This window comes from Bos indicus x Bos taurus, chromosome 2, assembly GCF_003369695.1.
Source record: "Bos indicus x Bos taurus breed Angus x Brahman F1 hybrid chromosome 2, Bos_hybrid_MaternalHap_v2.0, whole genome shotgun sequence".
In the NCBI taxonomy this organism is placed as follows: domain Eukaryota; kingdom Metazoa; phylum Chordata; class Mammalia; order Artiodactyla; family Bovidae; genus Bos; species Bos indicus x Bos taurus.
In genome coordinates, this window is record NC_040077.1 from 124,547,788 (window position 1) to 124,555,465 (window position 7,678).

The window sequence follows — 7,678 nt, forward strand, 5'->3', positions numbered from 1 at the left end:
TTCCAATGAATATTCAGGACTGATTTCCTTTAGGATGGACTGGTTGGATCTCCTTGCAGTCCAAGGGACTCTCAGGAGTCTTCTCCAACACCACAGTTCAAAAGCATCAATTCTTTGGTGCTCAGCTTTCTTTATGGTCCAACTCTCACATCCATACATGACTGCTAGAAAAACCATAGCTTTGACTAGATGGACCTTTGTTGGCAAGTAATGTCTATCTAAGTATTGATATTTTTCAGAGTTAAGTAGACCCAGGCACATAGCAGATTTATAATTTGTTACAACTGAGACATTTTATGGTGTAGTGGGTACTAATAATTAGCTGAATACAAAAGGTGGAAACAGCTAACATTTCCCGAAGTTTGAGTACAGGTTCTACAGTCAACTTTCTTGCTCAGATGCATGCTTTGCCACTTACTGGCTATATAACTTGGGCAAGTTCCTCAACTCCAAGTTCAGTCTCCACTGCAAAATGGGCAAACACTGTACCTACTTTAACAGGGGTGCATGGAGTATTAGATGAAGTAACGTACATACCTTACCACACTGCCTTTTTCAGTTAGTAGTATACCTTGATACAGTTTTGGAGATGGGTTTAAATCCTGGCTCTGCTATTTCCTAGTTAGCTGATCTTGGAGGGTACTAATCCTTGCATCTCCCCCTTTCTCTCCTGGATAGGTAGGGTTCCGAGCGAAATAAGAGCTTGATTTAGTAGGTAATTTACCTTTCGTGCTAAGACTTTATTCAATAAAACTGAACGGATCAACTGGTGTGGTCACTCACATAGAGCCAGACATCCTGCAGTGTGAAGTCAAGTTGCGCCTAAGGAAGCATTACTATGAACAAAGCTAGAGGAGATGATGGAATTCCAGCTGAGCTATTTCAAATCCTTAAAGATTATGCTGTTAAAGTGCTGCACTCAAACAGCACTTCAGAGCACTTGAAGTCCCTAGTTGTTTGAAGTCAGAGAATTTTCCTACAGGTTCATTGTACTTAGCAGACTAAGTTTTCTACAAACATTAACACTAATTCTCCTTACAAATCCAAGAAGTAGGTACTTTTAGTGTCCCCATGATTCCCAGGTGGCACAGTTGGTAAAGAATCTGCCTGTCAATGTAGTAGACATGGGTTTGAGCTCTGGGTTGGGAAGATCCCTTGGAGAAGGAAATGGCAACACACTTCAGTATTCTTGCTTGGGAAATTTGAGGGACACAGAGGCTTGCTTGGCGGGCTACAGCCCATGCGGTCAGTCAGATACAACTGAGCATGTATGCATACATTCTATGCAAGAGCACATGGACTGAGGCAGGAAGAAGTTAAGCAGCTTGCCCAAGGTCACAGGGACGACAAGTGGTATCAGGATTCAAATTCAGGCAGTCTCAGTTTAGCAACAACTGGTATGACTATCAAGGCCTATATGCAGAAAAAAGCCAGAAGAACCTGTTTTAGTCTATGGGTAGGTGTGTTGCAACCTGAAGTTTAGCAGAAAGGGTGTGACCTAGAATACTTCCTGACAGGTTTGCTTGAGTGAAAAGCTCCCAATGTTGGGAAAGACTGAAGGTAGAAGGGGATGACAGAGGATGAGATGGTTGGATGGCATCACTGACTCAATGGACAGGAGTTTGAGCAACCTCCAGGAGATGGTAAAGGGCAGGGAAGCCTGGCATGCTGCAGTCCGTGGGGTTGCAGAGTCGGACACGACTGAGAGACTGACCTGACACTTGGATACTGGAAGAAATCCTACCTAGAACCCTACCTTACCCTGAGAATTTATACTAAAAACACCATTCAGATTTATTGTGCATCTACCATCCAAAAGCATTTATGTGGGAATGAGGCCTATAACGCAGGTCAGGAAGCAACAGTTAGAACTGGACATGGAACAACAGACTGGTTCCAAATAGGAAAAGGAGTACGTCAAGGCTGTATATTGTCACCCTGCTTATTTAACTTATATGCAGAGTACATCATGAGAAACACTGGGCTGGAAGAAGCACAAGCTGGAATCAAGATTGCCAGGAGAAATATCAATAACCTCAGATATGCAGATGACACCACCCTTATGGCAGAAAGTGAAGAGGAACTAAAAAGCCTCTTGATCAAAGTGAAAGAGAGTGAAAAAGTTGGCTTAAAGCTCCACATTCAGAAAACTAACATCATGGCATCTGGTCCCATCACTTCATGGCAAACAGATGAGGAAACAATGTAAAGTATCAGACTTTATTTTTTTGGGCTCCAAAATCACTGCAGATGGTGATTGCAGCCATGAAATTAAAAGACGCTTACTCCTTGGAAGGGAAGTTATGACCAACCTAGATAGCATATTCAAAAGCAGAGACATTTGCTAACAAAGGTCCATCTAGTCAAGGCTATGGTTTTTCCAGTGGTCATGTATGGATGTGAAAGTTGGGACTATGAAGAAAGCCAAGCACCAAAGAATTGACGCTTTTGAACTGTGGTGTTGGAGAAGACTCTTGAGAGTCCCTTGAACTGCAAGATACAACCAGTCCATCCTAAAGGAGATCGGTCCTGGGTGTTCTTTGGAAGAAATGATGCTAAAGCTGAAACTCCAGTACTTTGGCCACCTCATGCGAAGAGTTGACTCATTGGAAAAGACTCTGATGCTGGGAGGGATTGGGGGCAGAAGTGGACGACAGAGGATGAGATGGCTGGATGGCATCACCGACTCGATGGACATGAGTTTGAGTGAACTCTGGGAGTTGGTGATGGACAGGGAAGCCTGGCATGCTGCAATTCATGGGGTCACAAAGAGTCAGAAACAACTGAGCGACTGAATTGAACTGAGGCCAAAAAGTGATCTGGACAGAGAGCCAACCCTGGGGATACAAATAGAGGACCAGTCTACTTCCTAGTTGTAGATCTGGGCAATTATTTTTCTCTTCCTGGGTTTCTCCATAAAAGCAGTCAGATTAATACCCACCCCTGGGGTTGCCAAGTACTTTGAATCTGAATTCAGGCACAAGTGTCGCTACTTGTTTAGGTAGTGACTCGTATAGCTAGCCATAAAGCACCCAACAGGCTGAGGAGTTGGTTAGACAGCATCACCAACTTAACGGACAAGAACTTGAGCCAATGGAAGACAGGGGGGGACAGAGGAACCTAGGGAGGCAGTCCCAGACAGGAGCTATTCTTTTACCCTCTTTGCATTGAATCTGAACATTTTTGTTTGTGCCACAGCCCAAGTTAAAAAATTCTTATATTTGACTCCAATGGCTTCCAAACAAGGTATTTCACCCCTTCAGCTTGTAAAATTCCATTTATGGCCGCACTGAAGATCTAGACTCTACCTTCTAGATGGCTCCCCAATAGTCCCCATCCTTCAGGGTCTCATGACTTTCCCATAATGCTGCAGCCTGTAAAAGGGCTTGACAAAGTTCTATTGTGACTCAAGCACACCAGTTTGATAAAGGAGCAGACTATGACCTCTCAACACCTGTAAGTTTAGAAAAGTATAAATCTGTAACACTTAAGACAGGTTACCTTAAACACTGTGCACTTCCCAGGTGGCGTAGTGGTAAAGAATCTGCTTGCCAATGTAGGAAACACAAGAGACATAGGTTCTATCCCTGGGTTAACTGCAAGAGGAAATGGCAACCTGTTTTCCTGCCTGGAAAACTCCATGGGCTGAGGGGCCCAGCAAGCTACTGTCCATGGGGTAGTGAAGAGTCCACAACTTAGTGACAGACCACCACCTTTGAATTCTCAACCCAGTAAAAAAAAAAAAAAGACCAACTCAAGCTTTTAACGAGGTCCACATCGTCAAAGCCAGTTTTTCCAGTTTTCACGTAAACCATAAAAAAGGCTGATGCCTTCAAACTGTGGTGCTGCAGATGAGATGGAGAGTCCCTTGGCCAGCAAGATCAAACCAGACAGGTTACAGGTTACCAACCCTGAATATTCATTTGAAAGACTGATGCTGAAGCTTCAATACAGAAGCCAGATGGAAAAAAACCCTGTGGCCGGCAAAGACTGAAGCCAGAGGATCAGATGGTTAGATAGCATCACTGACACAATGGACCTAAGTTTGAGCAAACTCTGGGAGGACAGAGGAAGCCTGCAGTCCATGGGGGTCCTAAAGAACTGGACAGGACTTGGTGACTGAACAATGAATGCATTTCCCAATAGTAGTCGTACACAAATGCCAATATTGAACACAAGAGCTTAAGATCTTCAGCTACAGCAAAACCTACCAGGACTGACAGAACACTCATAGAATTCCCTTGCTGCTTTCACTGCAGGGAATCTGGGTTTGATCCTTAGTTAAGGACTAAGATTCTACCAGCAAAACGATGTGACAAAAACATAACAAAACCCCCCAAAAGACCACACAAATACACATATAGTCATCTTTATTAAAGTTCACGATTACATTAGAAATTGATGGATTTCTTTAAGACATGCTGATTCTCATGGGCACCTGCTTTCCACTTTTAAGAGTGATAGATAAAGAGGTCAATATCTTAGTGTCATTACATCAAGTTTTCACCAGATAGGAAACCTGAAAAGGTCTTTTGAGCCTTCCAGGTCACTATACTCTAAGACCTGCCCATATAGTCTCTGGCATGTCTTATAAATTTCAGAACAGTAGAACTCATGGGTTTTAAGGTGTAGTTCCAGGGGTTAAATATTGTATCTATACACTTCCAAATCTCCCAGGCCTATCTTCAATGAATGTATTACTCATTTTACTTGGTGTTTCAGAATGTAAAGAATCTACCTGCAATGCAGTAGGATCTAGGTTCAATCCCTGGGTCAGGAAGATCCCCATGGAGAAAGGAATGGGTTCCACTCCAGTAGTTTTGCCTGGAGTTAATTTTTACTTTACTAATTTCCCTGTCAAAGAAAGACTCCAAAGCATTGCTAACTGCGAAGTCGGTGAGGCTCCTCTTCTCTCCTGAAAATGACATTACAAGAAAAAAGGATTAGATTCATTTATACAATCTTAGTTCCCCGTTAAAATTTTTGTATACTAGATGTTTCCTGCATGGTTTGTCTCCTCAGTCATTGTCCACAGGACTCTGAGAAGCTGTAGGAATATGCAGGCGCAGACTCAAGGCCCAGCTTCATCTCCAACGTTGTGGAAAGGGACTGTACGTCACTGAGCAGAGCCCTACGCTCCCGTTCGCCACCTGGACAGAGCCCGGGGAGAGTGACCTCCCGGGGTATCCACGTTGGGATATCTGAACAGTATCAGAATACGAAACCAAAGTTAGCCTAGGCACTCAGCTAACACAATGGGCCATACAGTACCATGAAACTGGTTATTATTGTAATGCCATGTAATAAGTCTACGACACTTCTCACAGAAAGGTTGGTATGTAGCAGACTTAATGTACCACTATTTTAGAGATTACATTACATTTCCCTTTATCTTCATCCCTTCACACCTATACTTGAACCATGTCAAAGTCCACAGGATTTTAAATTGCTTCTCACAAACTCCAAGTTCTTGTTAGCTATTGACTATTTTATGCTTTATCTATTAGTTACTTTCACAAGTATGCTGGAGCATATGCCCAATTTCACTTCTAATATCATAGACCCGAATCCTGAGTTCTCCCGGACTGAGCAGATACACACATTACACACACAGCTCACGCATGAAAACTTTGCGAACTTTGGTTTAATCACTTTGTCAAAATTAGTCCTTTTGCAATATAAAAATCTTCTCTATCACGAATATTAAAGACGTGAAAATCAATTTCGTAGAACAAAATTAGCAAACACCGACAGGCCAAAAGCAATTCCTAGATCTACTCACCTCAAATCCAGTTGTATTTGGAATCCCAAACAAAATGCTGCAAAAGAAGGAAAACCTTAACCCAACTGCACAGCAAAACAGGTTAAAACAATTAAAAAAAATTCACTTCGGAGCAACCCAGATCCAGACAGATTGCTCTACAGAGCTGTTTCCTGCATGGTTTTTCTCCTCAGTCATTGTCCACAGGACTCTGAGAAGACGTAGGAATATGCAGGCGCAGACTCAAGGCCCGGCTTCATCTCCAACGTTGTGGAAAGGGACTGTACGTCACCGGGCAGAGCCCTACGCTCCCGTTCGCCACCTGGACAGAGCCCAGGGAGAGTGACCTCCCGGGGTTTCCACGTTGGGATATCTGAACAGTATCAGAATACGAAACCAAAGTTTAGCCTAGGCACTCAGCTAACACAATGGGCTATACAGTACCATGGAATTGGTTATTATTGTAATGCCATGTAATAAGTCTACAACGCTTCTCACAGAAAGGTTGGTATGTAGCAGACTTAATGTACTACTATTTTAGAGATTACATTTCCCTTTATCTCCATCCCTTCACACCTATACTTGAACCATGTCAAAGTCCACAGGATTTTAAATTGCTTCTCACAAACTCCAAGTTCTTGTTAGCTATTGACTATTTTATGCTTTATCTATTAGTTACTTTCACAAGTATGCTGGAGCATATGCCCAATTTCACTTCTAATATCATAGACCCGAATCCTGAGTTCTCCCGGACTGAGCAGATACACACATTACACACACAGCTCACGCATGAAAACTTTGCGAACTTTGGTTTAATCACTTTGTCAAAATTAGTCCTTTTGCAATATAAAAATCTTCTCTATCACGAATATTAAAGACGTGAAAATCAATTTCGTGGAACAAAATTAGCAAACACCGACAGGCCAAAAGCAATTCCTAGATCTACTCACCTCAAATCCAGTTGTATTTGGAATCCCAAACAAAATGCTGCAAAAGAAGGAAAACCTTAACCCAACTGCACAGCAAAACAGGTTAAAACAATTAAAAAAAATTCACTTCGGAGCAACCCAGATCCAGACAGATTGCTCTACAGAGCTGTTTCCTGCATGGTTTTTCTCCTCAGTCATTGTCCACAGGACTCTGAGAAGACGTAGGAATATGCAGGCGCAGACTCAAGGCCCGGCTTCATCTCCAACGTTGTGGAAAGGGACTGTACGTCACCGGGCAGAGCCCTATGCTCCCGTACGCCACCTGGACAGAGCCCGGGGAGAGTGACCTCCCGGGGTATCCACGTTGGTCTAAATACTTCTACGTAGCAAATACAAACAGTTAAGGCGATTATCCAGTTAAGGACCAGTAAGTCTATCATACAAAATTAAACATTACCCCCAAAGAAAAAATAAGTGGCAGCTGAGCCGTTTCTAAATCAGTGAATCAAACAAAATGAGCTGTCTACAACTCTAGTGAAGACGCTAACGAGGCGGCATAATGGCGCATTAGGAAATGAGGGCGCCGCGCGCACTTAAGGAGGACGGCAGTCCTGCAGGTCCTCGAGTTCCGTCGCCAGCAGTCCTTAGCTAGCTACCGCCAAGAACCGAGGCGTGCGAGGCCTCTCCGACCCACCCCACCCCACCCCACCCCATTTTTTGCGAGTAGCTGTAGTTGGCACGAACGCCGAAGACTCGGAATCATTCTGAAGAGTACGGTTCCCACAGAAAAGGCAGACCGACCCCATATCAGATGAAGCGCCCACAAAGCAGGCAGTTGGTCCCACTCACCTAGAAACACTAAAGCACGACGAGAGTCTCTCTCAAAAAGACCCCAGAACCCAAAGGCATCGGTATTTATAGCTCCTGGAGCCAGGGGCAGTCAAGAAATGTCTATTGCGCCTGCGCTGCGACATGCGCAGTTAGGGAA

The 7,678-nt window shown here is 43.7% G+C and overlaps 1 long non-coding RNA gene and 3 other non-coding genes across 5 annotated transcripts; all 4 read right to left on the minus strand.

The window, feature by feature from the left end:
- Window positions 1-4,353: 4,353 nt before the first annotated feature.
- LOC113878016 lies at window positions 4,354-7,663 on the minus strand. 2 transcript variants are annotated; one of them, XR_003506885.1, is made up of 4 exons: window positions 7,540-7,663; window positions 6,712-6,748; window positions 5,783-5,819; window positions 4,354-4,915 (listed from the first exon to the last, which is right to left on the minus strand). It is a non-coding gene; the product is annotated as an uncharacterized LOC113878016 (long non-coding RNA). The 2 variants fall into 2 exon arrangements; XR_003506884.1 differs by lacking the exon at window positions 5,783-5,819 and having other exon boundaries at window positions 7,540-7,639.
- On the minus strand, window positions 4,993-5,196 carry LOC113881568. The gene has a single exon (XR_003508073.1). It is a non-coding gene; the product is annotated as a small nucleolar RNA SNORA73 family (small nucleolar RNA).
- LOC113881581 lies at window positions 5,926-6,129 on the minus strand. Its single transcript, XR_003508081.1, has one exon. It is a non-coding gene; the product is annotated as a small nucleolar RNA SNORA73 family (small nucleolar RNA).
- Window positions 6,855-7,058, minus strand: LOC113881579. The gene has a single exon (XR_003508080.1). It is a non-coding gene; the product is annotated as a small nucleolar RNA SNORA73 family (small nucleolar RNA).
- Window positions 7,664-7,678: the final 15 nt, after the last annotated feature.